Below are 16368 nucleotides of genomic sequence, written 5' to 3' on the forward strand. Positions count from 1 at the left end.
GCCCTGAGCCTGCTCCGGCGGGGAGGGCGGGATATAAATAAAATTGTTATGTTATGTTATGTTAACTAACTTCTAGCAGTTCTAGATTCCCAGTCTTACAGTTGATCCATAAGTATTGGGATCATTTCAGGCACAAGGCTTTTGCACATCTGCTCTCCCTCTGCCCAACTAGCCTACCCTCATCAGTTCTCAGAACCTAAGCAAGGTTGGCCTTGATCAGTATTTGGATGGGAGACCACCAAGGACATCCAGAGTCACAATATGGAAGCAGGCAATGTCAGTGTCTGAACATCTCTTATCTTGACAATGCCATGGGTTCACCATAAATGGGCTGTGACTTGATGGTACTTTCCACTACCACCACCACTTGTAAGCGAATGTAATGATACATACACACAAAAAGATATTCATCACATTTTCACTGTAGGCTGCCTAGATATGGGTTTATCTTGGTGGCAAATCACAAATAAATGATATAACACAAAAAAAAAATCATGAAAAAATATTGTTATAAAAAAACAGCTTTGCTACTTTGTACAATAACAGATGTGAATGGTGTGAAACAAAGATACATTTAAACACTGATAGTGCTGAAAAGCCATGATAGAAACCCTTGTCTCTGGGAAAATGAAATGCATCCTTAACTATTTCTTTGAGACAGAGGTATTGCAGATAATATATTCTTACTTACCTTTATTATGATTATAGCTCAGCCAGCAATAACATAGTTAACAGGGTAAGCAACACAATATATATACAGGGTTGGTTTTTTTTTTTTTTAAATAGCCTCATTATAAACTAAATTCTGTGTTATGTGCATAATCAATAAAGAGATGTAACCAGATGCTTTCTAAATTAAGCCAACTTAAAAGGTGGTTTCATTAGAATGATGAGAAAGAAGAAACATGTAAAACTTGTTGGATCTACCTGGGAAACTGGATGCAATTGATGTGATGTAAAATGAACAATACAATAGCAAGGTTTTAGCTGTTTCAACTGCTTTCAATTGGCAAGGACAATCATGTTGAGAATGTTCCTGAATGTGAATATCTCATATCAGAAGAACTGAAGGTAAGATATTAAAGCAGGTCAAGGTGAAGGCTCATCGATATTTAGGGAGAATATATTCAGAATCAGGCTCTGTTCTACCTAAAGGAAAGACTTCCAGTATTAGCAGAAATGGCAGACATGATTAATTAGGTATTTTTCATCAAGAAGCTGGTTAATTCTTAGCCAGCAGAAATAGATGGCCAGAGAGCAGGCTTCATCCTTCTGTGGACATTCAAATTGGAAGAATTCATTGTAGAAAGCTGTTGGCTGTTGGTACATTTGGACTGTTCCTTTCCCCCCCTAACAAAGACCATTCTTAATATTTCATCAGTAGTTCTTCCATCCTGTCCACACTTTTTTCATTGTATGAAATAAGCTTGCTTCAAATGACTTGCTTCAAATATCTAATCAATTTTATGTTCAAATTCTTAAAATAAAAAAATGAGAGTTGTACATTTCTTCTATAATTTATTTTTGGATCATGTATTTTGTCTTTCTCACCAACACCACAGCTTCTAAACATCACATAATTTTTATTAGCAAATTGTCTCACCGTTTTATTTATGGGGTGATTTATGGAATTAGAGTAGATTCTCTAGTGTCCTAAATCTATACTCTTTGTCCTAAATCTATACTCTTTGATTTCCTTGATCATCTCCTATCCAAGTAAACTAGGGCTGACCCTGCTTAACTTCCAGGATGTCATGAGATCAGAGGAAGGCCAACCACTACTAAGTTTCTTACCTTGGAAACTTTAAGGGGTTGCCATAGGTCAGCTGTGACTTGATGACATTTTGCACACAAACACACAGAGACCATTCATGACAGTACAACAAGCTCAATACAATACTGCACAGTGTAATCCTCTCATGACATCTGATGTCAATTTCAGAACCATTGTTTTGACTCTACTTTGGTCCCCTGGGAAATGCAACCCCAATTAGTAAGTAGTGTTACCATTCTCCAGGTGGGCCGGAGATCTAGAATTACAGAATACAGAAATCAGATTCCCTGGAGGAAATGGCTGTTTCAGAGGGTGAACTCTGTGGCATTATACCCTGCTGAGGTCCCTCCCCTCACCAAACCATGTCTTCCTTGGACTCTACCGCTCAAATTTCCAGGAATTTCCCGCTTGGAAATGGCAACCCTAGTAGGCCTTGGTTTTCAGGCTGTATGTCCAGACTTTGACTTCAACACAGTCTCTGTCACATATATTATGCTTTCAACTGAACAGTAACCTGGGTCATAGAACTAAGAAAATTGATCCAAGTTCAGAATGGAAAATTCTGATTGAGCCCTTTCCATTTCATGCTCAATACTTGCATTCGTTAGCTAAGTGTGGTGTGTACATATTTTGTCTTTGGTTAGGTATGCACAAATACAAAAAATGACTTTAAAATGAATAGTATCTGTTAAGCATTGTTAAACCAGAAGTTACCAACCACAGGTGCAAAATATTTCTTAAATGAAAAAGAGGGCAGAAGAGAGAATGCTAATCTTGAACTAGGAAGATGTGGTTTCAAATTCCTGCTAGCTATAGTTTTCATCTTGAGGCAGTCACAATCTGTTATTTCAACCTCCTTCACAGGGTTGTTGTGAGAGGAAACAATCAATGTAGACTCATGTATACCACCCTAAGTTTCTTGGAAGAAAGGTATGATAAAATGCAATAGAAAAAATATTTAAAACCCTTTTTAGGTTCCTTTCTGGCCATATTGTGCTTAATAGGACACACAATGCTTTCTATATGAACACTAGAACCTTTCAGAATGCCTGATTTCATTTAAAATGTCCGCATAGTTTATACAGCTCTTTAGTCAGAGCAGGCATTCACAGAATGCCTTTATTTCACCATTGATTTAATTAACAACAATTAGATCCCACAAATCTGCAGCTGCAACCTTCACCATTTTAGAATTATATAATGAGTTTTAAAAATAATTAAATCAGTTATAAAACAGCTAGACATAGCTAATCAACAAAGTTATACCTAAGCACTACCCTAAGCAAACATATTAGGGAGTAAATCTCATTGAATTTAATGAGGCTTAGTTTGGAGTAATTGTATTTAAGATCACACTGTTAATGACTAGGATAGGAAATTTAGGTAGCTTTGACACCTAGATGCTTTCCAGTAATCTACTTGAAAAATACAGGAAATATTGTACATCTGGTGCATTTGGGAACAAGGGAATATATGGAGGTCAAGCATAGTTCTGCTATATGAATCATAAATTGTTTCCATGGTCCTATTTGTCTATCAAGCCTTTATTCCCCACCAAGATGAAACAGTTTCACTGCCAGCTGCTTTGCACTGGCCACTGCCTTATAAGAACAATCAATGTAACCTCGCATTGCTGCCCATCATTCCACAGACTCCAAAGCAAGGCGTGATAACCTTGAACACTCCACCAACAGTTCATAGGCAGGAACATTAATGATGTCAATCCATTATCTCACCATGAGGTCTGACAAGCAGACAGGGGAAGTGATAGCTTTGGAAGTGGGATTTAACTGCTTACAGTTGGAAATTGTTTTCAAGCTGCTGTAATATCAGGAAGGAAGGATGACTACAATTAAGACTGGCAGGAGAAATAAACATTTCCTTTTGGTAAACAAGCAAATTGATCAAGTCTGTAATGTTGCTACAAACCACATACTTGACTATCATTTAGAAATGAAAGATTATGTTTGAATACCTTGCAATTTCATACAAGGAAGTAGCTGGAAACTCAGAGTGGAAACAGAGAGCCAGTTTGGTGTAGTGATTAAGTGTGTGGGCTTTTATCTGGGAGAATCAGGTTTGATTCCCCACTCCTCCACTTGCACCTGCTGGAATGGCCTTGGGTCAGTCATAGCTCTCACAGGAGTTGTCCTTGAAAGGGCAACTTCTGTGAGAGCCCTTTCAGCCCCACCCACCTCGCATGGTGTCTGTTGTGCGGGAGGAAGATAAAGGAGATTGTGAGCTGCTCTGAGATGCTGAGATTCAGAGTGGAGGGTGGAATATAAATCCAATATCATCATCTTCTTCTATCTGAACACTGAACAGTCAGTTATGCATAATATATCTTTAAAAATTCAGTTAAAGAACTTAATCTATTAATTTTTCATTGGACAGTTCAGTTCAATTCACTGGGCCAAAGCAAGTTTAATCAGCCTGTAGATCACAATCTAAAGTAGCTAGAATTCATATATGTTTGGCTTATAACTAATACTTGGGATTTACAAAATAAAAAAAATGTATTTCTCTAAAAATATTACTTTGAAATTCAGTGAAACTATGACAAGAACCTAGTGCATATTTCTGCTTCTTGTGTACTTCTATGAAAAGATCTATCTATATATGCATGGAATTTAATGCCAATAAACTTTGGTTTGTTGAACCTTGGGATGGGGGAGAGGTTGATCAAATGTTGGTTTATGATAGGTTAGCCCAGATCTCAGAACCTAAGTAGGGTCAGTCCTGGTTAGTACGTGGATGGGAGACAACTGTTAGCCAAAATGCTAGGGGTGTCCTCTTTTTGATAGGGGAATTAGCAAGAGGTAGACCTAGGTAGAGGTATTTTTGGAGCAGGGAACTTTCCATCAATAATATGAAGATCCAGTATCAGAAGGAAGACTCCAGAGTTAAAATATTTTAAATATTTTACTTAGAAAAATATGTAGAAAATACAAGCATACATACAAGCATATCACAAATACTCAACACAAGCGATACAAAGCTAGGAAATATAGTGGGGAAAAGATAGAGATGATTGCATTACCAATCCAGATGAGATTCAGCGATTCAGCAGCGAGAGGAAAAGGGGTAGTGGAAATCCATGAGATGACCAGAACACATGGACAAGGACCCAACCTTATCAGGATTGGGGGAGCCTCTGGCAGCAAGGTGGGGGTATTGTCAGAGGCACACCTGAGTGACCAAAAACCTGACCTTATATAGCCAATTTTATATCCTGGAGAAAGGTTACATGGCAGTCCTTGATAGCTTGGCAATGGTTCCCAGGAGTTTGAACAAAAGAATTTGATGTGTGAAACTGTGATGGTCCATTTAGAGCCTAATATCTCTCTTTGAAACACCCCAGGAAAAAATATTGAAAAGGCAAAAGATATGGGAGGATGGGTATCAGGAGATGGCTGGAGATGGGCAAGTAATCCAGAGATGTCCTATTGATGGAGAGGGACTTCCTTGATGGTCGGCAGGAAGACTTGTTTGTCTTATACATCAGTCCTTTGTTTCTAGGCAGGCACATGCATCTGCATTTCCAAAGCCTGAAACATATGCTGGAATGTGGTGCATGCTTGAAGGTTCTCCCCATCATGCTGACTGGCAGGAGAATTTGTTGTTCTTTTAACACATCTCAGGAGCATGGTTTCTCTCAGGGCTGCTTCTGGTCATATCTTCTGAGAGAGAGCAGTGGCATCACTGATCTGCAGATCAGACAGCTTGGAGATGAAGCACAGTCTGAGTTTCACATGTCCTTGTGGGCATAGGCTACCCACAATGTAGCAGGCACAGGCAGTGAACAGGCAGAGCCTGGCTTGGTTCCATGTTACACAGTCCATGACAGCTAAATGCCCATAACTGGTCTGGCATTGCTGCCAGGTAACAGTCCATAACAGTTCAAAAGTGGTTAGAGGGGGTCCATGGCTAACACTACCAAGAAAGTCTAGGGTTGGTATACAGAGGCAGGCAATGCCAGACCACCTTGAAAACCTAATGGGGTTGCCATAAGTCAGCTGCAACTTGATGGCAAAAAAATTGCTTATGTTTTTTATTTATAATATGATTGGATGCTGACTAGTATGCAATGACAACATGTATGCAAGAGGGGTGGGAAGTAGGATTCCCATTAAGCTGTGTGTGAATGTGCACATCTGCAGCACTGTTGCTTGTAGTGCACTGTACTATTTGAATACTTAAAATACAGGTCTGAAATGTTCACAAACAGCTAAATTGGTGAAAAATTGGCTCCCTGTTTGGGACTGATAGACTGTGAGTCAATTGGTCAGTGTTCCAGCATCCCTACTTATAACATCTGGATTCACAAACCAGTTTGTTGAGTAGAACCACACCTTGTGGTTGGCCACAGAGAAAATGGCATGGGGAAGATAAGTCAAAGAGAATATAAGTAGATGAATTAGAGTATATTCACAAAGGATGATGTTTTATTCATGTATTATACACTAACCAATGTTTGTGCACAGATGAGAAAGACATTTGTTGTTCAATTGCACAGTCAAGTCCGACTCTTTGTGACCCGATGGACAAAGTCACGCCAGGCTCTCCTATCTTCCACCATCCTCCGAAGTCTGCTCAAATTCATGTTTGTTGCATCAATAACGCTGTCCAGCCATCTCATCTTTTGCCGTCCCCTTCTTTTGCCTTCTGTCTTTCCCAGCATCAGGATCTTCTCCAGTGAGTGTTCCTTTCTCATTTGGTGGCCAAAGTATTTGAGCTTCAGCTTCAGCATCTGACCTTCCAAGGAACAGTCTGGGTTAATTTCCCTTAGGACTGTCTGATTTGATCTTCTTGCAGTCCAAGGGACTTTCAAGATTCTTCTCCAGCACCACATCTCAAAAGCATCTATTCTTCTGCGCTTGGCCTTCCTTATGGTTCAGCTCTCACAGCCATACATTACTACTGGGAATACCATTGCTTTGACTATACAGATTTTTGTTGGCAGGCTGATGTCTCTACTTTTTATTATACTGCCCAGGTTTGCCATAGTTGTCCTCCCAAGGAGCAAACGTCTTTTAATTTCATGGCTACAGTCACTATCTGCAGTGATCCCAGAAATGTGAAGTCTGTCACTACTTCCATGTCTTCCCCTTCTATTTGCCAAGGTGTGATGGGGCCGGATGCCATGATCATTGGTTTTTTTGAGAGTTTCAAGCCTACTTTTGTGCTCTCCTCTTTCACACTCAACAAGAGGTTCTTTAGGTCCTCTTCACTTTCTGCCATTAGAGTGGTATCATCTGCATACCTGAGGTTGTTGATGTTTTTCCCGGCAATCTTAATTCTGGCTTGTGCTTCATCCAGGCCAGCATTCTGCATCATGTACTCTGCATATAAATTAAATAAACAGGGTGACAATATACATCCTTGTCGAACTTTTCTTATTCTAAACCAATCAGTTGTTCCATATCCTGTTCTGACAGTTGCTTCTTGACCCTTATACAGGTTTCTCAGGAGACATGTGAGGTGGTCTGGTACTCCCATCTCTTTAAGGACTTGCCACAGTTTGTTGTGATCCACACAATCAAAGGCTCTAGCGTAGTCAATGAAACAGAAATAAATGTTTTTCTGATATTCCCGTGCTTTCTCCATAATCCATCGAATGTTGGCAATTTGATCTCTAGTTCCTCTACCTCTCCGAAACCCAGCTTGAACTTCTGGTAGTTCCCGATCTACATACTGCTGAAGCCTAACTTGTAGGATCTTTAACATGACCTTGCTGGCGTGTGAAATGAGTGCAATGGTGTGATAGTTTGAACATTCTTTGGCATTACCCTTCTTTGGGATTGGAATATAAACTGACCTTTTCCAATCCTGTGGCCACTGTTGCATTTTCCAAATTTTTTGACATAATGTGTGCATCACTTTAAAAGCATCATCTTTTAGGACTTTGAATAGCTAAACTGGGATACCATCATCTCCGCTCGCTTTGTTGTTAGTAATGCTTTCTAAGGTCCGTTTGACTTTTTAAAAAAAATCATTTTGTATTATAACTCATGTTATTTCTCCATCTTACATTCCTACAATATCTTACATTCATATTACAGATCCATCAGTTACCTCCCTCCCTCCCCCCCTCCCTCCCACCCCTCCCAAATTGACCATTATAGAACTCATTTATATTTGCAACCACATGCACACCCTTTGGAGTCTGAGCCTTATTTCATTATTGCCCCCTTCTGTTTACCCATCCTATATATTTATACCACCTTTCCTTAATTTCTTCAATCTTATCTTCTCCTTGCTTTCCTTGTTTTAGTATTGATAATATATCTGACTGAATTCATTCGTATAAATAACCGTTCCATTTATCCAAGGTCCATTTCATGGCATCTTTCCAACCAAATACTATGACAGCCTGGGCTGCCAAAATCATAGCTTTAAATATCTCCTGGAAAGGCTTATCCACTTTAGGGTTCCCCAATAGGCCCATTTGACTTCACACTCCAGGATGTCTGGCTCAAGGTCAGTGATTTCACTGTCATGGTTGTCAAGGACATTGAGATCCTTCTTGTATAATTCTTCTGTGTATTCTTGCCACCTCTTCCTGATCTCTTCTGCTTCTGTTAGGTCCCTATAGTTTTTGTCCTTTTTCATGGCCATCTTTGCACGAAACGTTCCCTTGATTTCTCCAATTTTCTTGAAGAGATCTCTTGTCCTTCCCATTCTATTATTTTCCTCTATTGCTTTGAATTGTTCATTCAGGAAGGTCTCCTTATCTCTCCTTGCAGTTCTCCGAAAATCTGCATTCAGCTGCGTGAATTTTTCCTTTTCACCTTTGCCTTTCACTTTCCTTCTTTCCTCAGCTATTTGTAGAGCCTCAGAGAAAGCCGAAAGAAAAACATACTTGATTCTTAAAGGCATGGAGGATAGATGTAGGATGAAGACCATTCCATTTCTCCAGTATAACCCAGTGCATGTGGACTAAGTCCAATGAACATCAGGTGCTAAACACCAATATGTTGTAAACAAACATCACACCAAACAGAAGTGTCAACATGGAGAAATGCCCAAATTAAGTATTCAGGCTGTCCATTTGGAAATATTGCCAGCTGTATATAAGGCACTTATAGAGAGATGACGCAGAGGGAGAGATCACATTTTGGTTTTTGAAGATCCCAGCCCTTGTTATGTCTATTTATTGTTATACATAACTTCCTTATAGGACATTGGCATATTGCACATAAGTTCTATAAAAATTACTAACATTTTACAGTCATGATCCAATGTGCTCTTTGCAGGCAGAGATCACCACATTCAGATCCCAAGCTGATATCCCTGAGGATTTCTCCTCTTAAGTGTAACTGAACCCTCCCTTTCACAAAAAGGATTTACCCATCTCTTCCACCAGCAGGTCAACAGAGGTATTTCTGCAGACAGACTACCCACCAAAAATATACAGTTGAACAGCAGAATACTACAGCATCTGATCGTAGGAAATATGCATAAAACACAATAATCTTTCCCCAGATCTAAAAGGATTCCTATTTTGTTAAAGAGATTCAGAAATATCTTGATGGTTATAGATTTGTTGTTCTGGCTCTGTTCATACCCTTTACATCTTCCTCCACAATCTTGCTAGCTACCTCTATTCAGACCATGACCTATCTGTGTCCTGTTCCTAGCCCTTCCCCCCAATTTTAGCTTTGATCTGTCTTCAGCGGACAGAGGTTCTTCTTTTCCAAAAAGCTCACAAAGGCTGCGGTCAGACAACAGATTTAGCATAATCTGGCCCAGCCTCTAATTAATCAAGTTTTTTAAAAAAAACAAAACAAAAACAGAGTTTTGAACAGATATCCTACTGCAAGCTGCTCACTCCATGATTGATCAATTAGATTACTGCTGTGTGGCAACCAGAGTGAGCAGTCAGGCAGCTTTTTTTGTCCTCTGAGCATGCATATAAATGCTTACAGGAAGCAGCACTTCAAACTCTTGGCAGGATGGTGGCAGCTGGTGGCCAATGGAATCGCTGGAGGAAGCTTCTGAGATATGTAGTTCAGCATGGGGAAAATATGCCTTGTGGTTTTCTTAAGAATACAGCTCCCACCCAATCACTGGCCCCTGACAGTCCAGTTGGGGGGCCGCCTTTGCCCGCTTTGCCCTCGGAGGAAGAGCAGCAAGGGCAAAAGGCATCCCGGGAGCCCCTGGGGTGGAGCTAGCATTTTGACATCTGGCTCTGCTCCCACCCCACAGAAGGGTCTGTGTGCTTGGACCATCCTCCCACCCTTTAAGCTATGCAAGCTGATGCTGGTTGCCCTGGTTACATGTGGGCTGGGCAGGAATTTTTTTGCCTTTTCAATATTGGCCATTTGAAGAGGTGTTTTTTGCCTGCCCTGTATTGCTCGCTCAAGCGATTGTGGAATTGACTAGGGTGCAGCTGTTAAACAGGCTGGTCACTTTATGTTTTGGCAGGGTTTTCTGGTTAATGTTATGCAGCTTGGTGAGTACCGGTAGCTCTCCCTCATTAGGGGGTATAGGGATCATGCTGAATCATCCCGGACTATGTGAACCAGTTGATGAGGATGCTGGTTGCCTGGGGATTGCCTGGATTGATCTGCCCCGGCAGCCTTGTGGCTGGGGGTTGAAACTCCAGGGCTTAGCCCATTTGATGTGCCAGCCAGGTGTGAGCCATGTCAGGATGCCTCTACCTAGGGGCAAGGATGGCTCACCCATTATGCAGCAGGGGATAGGTCATTTGACGTTTGGCCCTGCCCATGCCACTAGTTGTGTTAATACCCTTGCCGCTGATGTGTATTAATAAATAAAAGTGGCCCTTAGTTACCCACCCCTTTGCATCCACCTCTTTCTTCCATCTGTGTGGACAAAAACACAGTCTTGAGAAACTCCCATGAAAGACAGAGAGAGAGAGATGTCTGTAAACTGCAAACATTAAATGCACAAGCAGTGATTGATGAACCAGGGGCAATTATGTACTACCTAATTAAAAAGCGGGGGGGGGGGGGGGTGGAGGATGGACAGGAATATTCTCATACATAACACTTCCCAACCAGTTTCAGTTTGCAACAAGGGAGTTCAGACATCCAGAAATGTGGGATGAAAGAGCTGACATCCATAAGTATCGGACTTTCCCTGGTGCCTAATAACTTTGCTTCAAAGGTGGGCCAGAAAGGGGTGTCAATGACTGGGGATTGGGAGGCAGATTGTCTGACTGTGCACATTAAATCCGGAAGTGAACAGAAATTATTTCATATCAAAGTATGCATCTGATCACAGCCAAATCTGTTCCCCTACAAATCAACCAAGCAGAGAGCATTTAAAAGAACAAGCCATCCCATATTTTGAAGACTATTGTGGTGGTCACTAATATGTAATCCTGGATGCATATCAGAGTATCTGAGTCAATGCTGACCTAAACATTGTTTCTGTTATTCTAATAGCAGCATTTCCTAATTCTCTAAATGCTTTCTTTAAATTTTTCTATTATATCTGTTTGCACATGAAACATTTTCTTGCTGAAAATATAACACATGTAATATGCATTTAATTCTAGTAATTTCTATCGTGTGAAATCACTGAAGTCCTTCCTTTCTTTTTCACAGAAGGTTGGCAGAAAATCCAAGCTGAAAACAAATGTTGGAAGACATCTGGGGATGCCGTTAAATGATGATTTTGACTTATGGCATTGTTAAGATGATTGAAGAGAGACATAGATCAATAGTTGATTTTAAGACTTTAAAACTGCTTTGACCTTAACCCATATATTTCTTATTAAGTGTATAAATGAGGAATTAAATTTTATTGTTTGCTAATGGTAAAAATATATGTGACCTTGGACATATACTTTATAGTTGCCATTCCTCTCAGTTGTATATCACATCATAACAACAGTATAAGAGCTGGCTTTCTGTCCAGTTGCTGGCCAGTATTTTATTCGCAATCCTTATCACAGTTCCTTTACAGCTAACCACAGGATGATATTATTTTAAAGTAATTGCCATGGGCAAGCATTTATCTTTCAGGCAAGGACTTGCAAGAGACACAGCCAACTTCTGTGTTAGCTGGGAACACGGTATCCTCCAGACAGAATTCCAGAGTTGTAAGTATATAGTTACACTCCCCTGACAGTGAAAAGTTCCAAGGCCAGCATTCACCTGGACTGGTTTGCTTTCGAAGAAAGAGAACTCAGCAATGGTGGCTTTCCAGTAATATTTACTTTGCTTATATGTTAAGCGCCAGTGGAGTTGAGTAGGCAGTTTAACAGCATGAGCAGAGAATCCAACAGCCTTTATCAGACCTGAGAGAGAGAGAGATCCTGCACCTCAAAGGGGTTTCAGCCAATTGATTGCTTTCTGTTGCTTCTCTGTCTTTTCTCTTTGTCCTTGCTTCCTCCTTCATATGGGAGGGTTGCTTCTTCTAAACTCTTATGGGTGCTTCAGTGTCAGAGTACCATCTCAGTAATTGATGCCTATTGAGAAAATATTGGTGGTTGTTAAGCTCTGGCTTCCTTCTAGCATGGCACTTTAGCTGAGCCCACAGGCCATCCATAGTAATAAGACCCTAAGACTCACATCATTCTGCTGAAAAGCAACTCCTTCATAGATCTTGAGGCTCTACATGGAACCTATGAACACAGACGTCAAGTTCTGGAGCACATGTACTTGGGCAGTGGTCCCCAACCTTTTTTACACCAGGGACCGGTTTTGTGGAAGATAATTTTTCCACGGACCGGGGAGGGGGGGAGAGCAATGGTTTTGGTTTTATACAATTGTGCACTTTATTTTGGTGTGGTGGTTAAGTGTGCAGACTCTTATCTTGGAGAACTGTGTTTGATTCCCCACTCCTTCACTTGCAGCTGCTGGAATGGCCTTGCATCAGCCATAGCTCTTGCAGAGCTGTCCTTGAAAGGGCAGCTGCTGTAAGAGCTCACTCAGCCACACCCACCTCACAGGGTGTCTGTTGTGGGGGAGGAAGATAGATTGTTAGCCACTCTGAGATTCGGAGTGGACGGCAGGATATAAATCCAATGTTGTCGTCTTATTATTATTATTACATTGTGATATATAATGAAATAATTATACAACTCACGGCCCGGTTGCTAACAGGCCACGGACCGGTACTGGTCCATGGACTGGGGATTGGAGACCCCTGTACTTGGGCATTAGTAGCATAAACCCAAGGAATCTGGGGAGAAATCCCCCACTTTCCTTGTGTTTTTTGAGATGAACAATATAGTATTTAAAATATGTAATTCTCTTTAATCTAGTGGAACATCTAGGAACTATATACAGTTGCTTCACAGGTCAGATTTTGCCTCCAATTGGTCCCCTTCTGGACTATAACAAAGGTCCAACTTCAGGATTATTCACCCAACCACTTGGGCTTGGCTAGTCTCTCCGAAGAGGGATTGTCCCAACTTGCACCTTGCTAAGGATAAATATATAAATTGTAACAGTATTGTCATGAGTTCAAACCATGAGTTTTTTCATTCTCTTTTAAAAACCACTTTTTCTAAACTATTGAATCTTCTCTTGTGCGAGCAACCAAATTTAGCTTCAGTTTAATGTCAACTGATGAATTAACTGCTTGGTTAACATGAAAATAGTTTCCCCCAGTTATGGATTATCCTTGTTGAATTGCTTTATCTATTTAGGATATTGCTACACCACATCTCCAGAATCCTGCTCAAGGTGGTTTACAATTAAAACATCACCTGGTTTAGCCTTTGAAAGTTAACCTTAATATTAATAACCAGAAACGTACACACAACAGCATTCACCTTGCTATAATTTCTTTGTTTACTTCAGATATTACACTATTTTGGGACCTGAACCAAGAAAAGGCATATGTATGCATATGTTTGTCTAACGATGAACTAAATCTTCTTCTATCAATATTTAATCTCCAACAAACTCTTGTGGGTCACCAAAGAAGACGACTGTGAATTTAGCTTGAGATGTAATCTGTGTAATTCTTGTGGGTCAGCATTGTAATGGGGTGGCTCGTATATGTTTATGTTCGCCTAATACCCGGGAGGGGCAGCTGACCTTATCTCAAGGAAGCGGAGAATGAAATAAAGGCAAAAACACTTTGTCTTCTTAATGTTCTTTATGGTTTATAAATCAAAACAATGGCTTTTAGTCTTACCAGGACCTCTTTAAATGCAAGTTTTACTGGCTTTTGCCAACATTCCATCCCTTTTCCAAACCAGAATCAGCAAGACCAGATGTCTTGAAATATGGACAATGTTTTGTAAGTATTATATATATGGAATTGGAATCATAGTTACTTTTCATCAGGATCTAGGCTGGGGGGGGGGGGGAGGCACTGACGGAGGAATACTGAAAAACAAGAAACAAGTTCAGCAGACTTCTCTTGCTGAGAATGTTCAAAACATCTGTGCTTTGATTTTAATCAGCTCAGACATTTCCTGTGAAATGAAAGCACTTGTCACTGTGCATGAGGAAATAATATCCATTTGCCTCATTTTAAGATTTAGATATTCGCCATGCTTTTCCCAATATAGAAAATGACATTTTAATTTAACAATCCAATATAAATTGAAATATTAAATTTTATTAAATATCAAAATAGCCAGTGTAATGGTTATAGAGCTGGACTAGGATCTGAGAAACCCAGGTTCAAATCACCTCTCTGCTATGAAGTTTGCTGGGTGACCTTGGACCAGCCAGATGCTCTATCGAGCTAACCTTTTTCACAAAGTTGGTGTGAACAGGACATGAGTTATACACCCTCAGCTCCTTGCAGAAAAGGTCAGATAAATATGTACTAAATAGATAAATAAAATATTATACAGTAAATATAGATTATTACATATTCAAGACAAGCTGTCATATTCTGCTCTGTACATGCCTGCTAAGTGTTTGCTTCTCCAGGTGAATGAAAATGCTGCCATTCTCCACCTCTTGTGACCAAGTGTAGGACTCTCCAAAACAGACTCCTCTCCTAAGCTTTCTTTCTTCACAACAGCAGCTGGAGTTGTAGGAGAGTATGAGAAAAAACTGGCTGTGGCTAGAGTTTCCAGCTGCCTGCTGGTATCAGGAGACTTCCCACACTCACCGCCTCTGCCCTTTGCCACTTAGTTGGGTAGCAGTAGGCAAATAGCAAGCGAAAATGGGAGCCATGATTTTGGCATCCCTGTTGTGATGACACGACTACTGGCAACACCCTGAAGTGATGTCATCATGCAGGTGACACTAGCATTTGTTCAATCACAGAGTTATAGTTCTACCATAGAGTATTGGGAGGATGCTAAAACATAAACCCCAGTATGATGACTCTACTTTCAGGTCATGCCAGAAGTGACTTCATCATGCCAGGGAAACCAATCATATATGCCTTGTGAGTCCCAGCCTCCCCTATTTGTTGCCAGTTGCTGCTGGCAACCCTGGTTGTGGTGAATTTTTTAGGAGGAAATTGCACTAGGCTGTTGCTCCAACTATGTCCCCAAAATCTAGGGAGTGACTGAGTGTTCTTCAATGTTCTTCTCTCCTATGCTCCAGCATAGTTCCCACACACTTGCTTGCTTAACATATGGCTTCTGTGATCCTGCTGAGTAGCTGATGACCAACTCTCTCAGTAAACACTGAAAGACAGCTTTTGTGTATTTGTTTAACTGCAAGAACTGTTAGTATGAATACCACTTGTGACTGAAAGGAACTTGAGCCAAATGGCAGATTTGGATTTTTTTTTCCGTCCTGAGTTTTACAGACACAGTAGCATCACTTGCACTTGTCCATAGCTATTAAAGGAGTAATATGTGAACTAACAACAACACAAATACCTCTGGCATGTAGATCCGAGTGCTCTGGAATTCATTTCAATGCATAAATCCTAATGAGAAATCAATGTACAGACATTTTTGGAAAAGGAGTGAAGATATGCAGAAGCATGGTAGTGTCTCTGAACTTTAAAATCCAGACTAAACCTATAGGTAACAATTGCCAACTTCCACAGCTGGCTATTATAAGTCCATATAGACCAACACAGAGGAGGACAATGCAAAACACCAGAAACCTTCTGGGAATCAGAAGCAATGAAACAGTCCTTCTGATCCCCCTAGTTGCTCGTCTGCAGATGCCCTCAAGGAAGTAATGATTTCCCCATTTTTCTGCTATTACTTTTCAACTGTTGACACAGAGCTAAACTTAGCATGTTGAAGGTGTTTCCATTTGTCAGTTCTAATAGGATACAGGTGTCAGACAATCTGAGATTATTTCAAAACTGATTTTGCTTGAGTTGAGGTGCAAACTGCCACACAAGAAACAGATGTCTTTTTTTCAGCCTTTCTAAAATTTGTGGTTTTACATCAAATGCTATGAGCTCTAATGGGAAAGAGAAATGATAGGTTACATACTTCTTTTCTTTCTTAAACACACATATACACACACACAATTTCAAATACACCTGTGCAAAATCAAATGTCCTAATGGCATGGAGTTAAAGTGAAACTTGATGTATGAGGTCATCATCTTAATCTGTGAAATGGAATGGTAGATAATATATTTAATTTAAAAAAAAATCTCAAGCATACTCTTTCCTCTGAGGATGTGAAGGATAGACAGAGGCTATGTACATTGTTGTTGTTGTTGCTGCTGCTG

The sequence above is a fragment of the Heteronotia binoei genome, chromosome 9 (genome assembly GCF_032191835.1).
Source record: "Heteronotia binoei isolate CCM8104 ecotype False Entrance Well chromosome 9, APGP_CSIRO_Hbin_v1, whole genome shotgun sequence".
Taxonomy (NCBI): domain Eukaryota; kingdom Metazoa; phylum Chordata; class Lepidosauria; order Squamata; family Gekkonidae; genus Heteronotia; species Heteronotia binoei.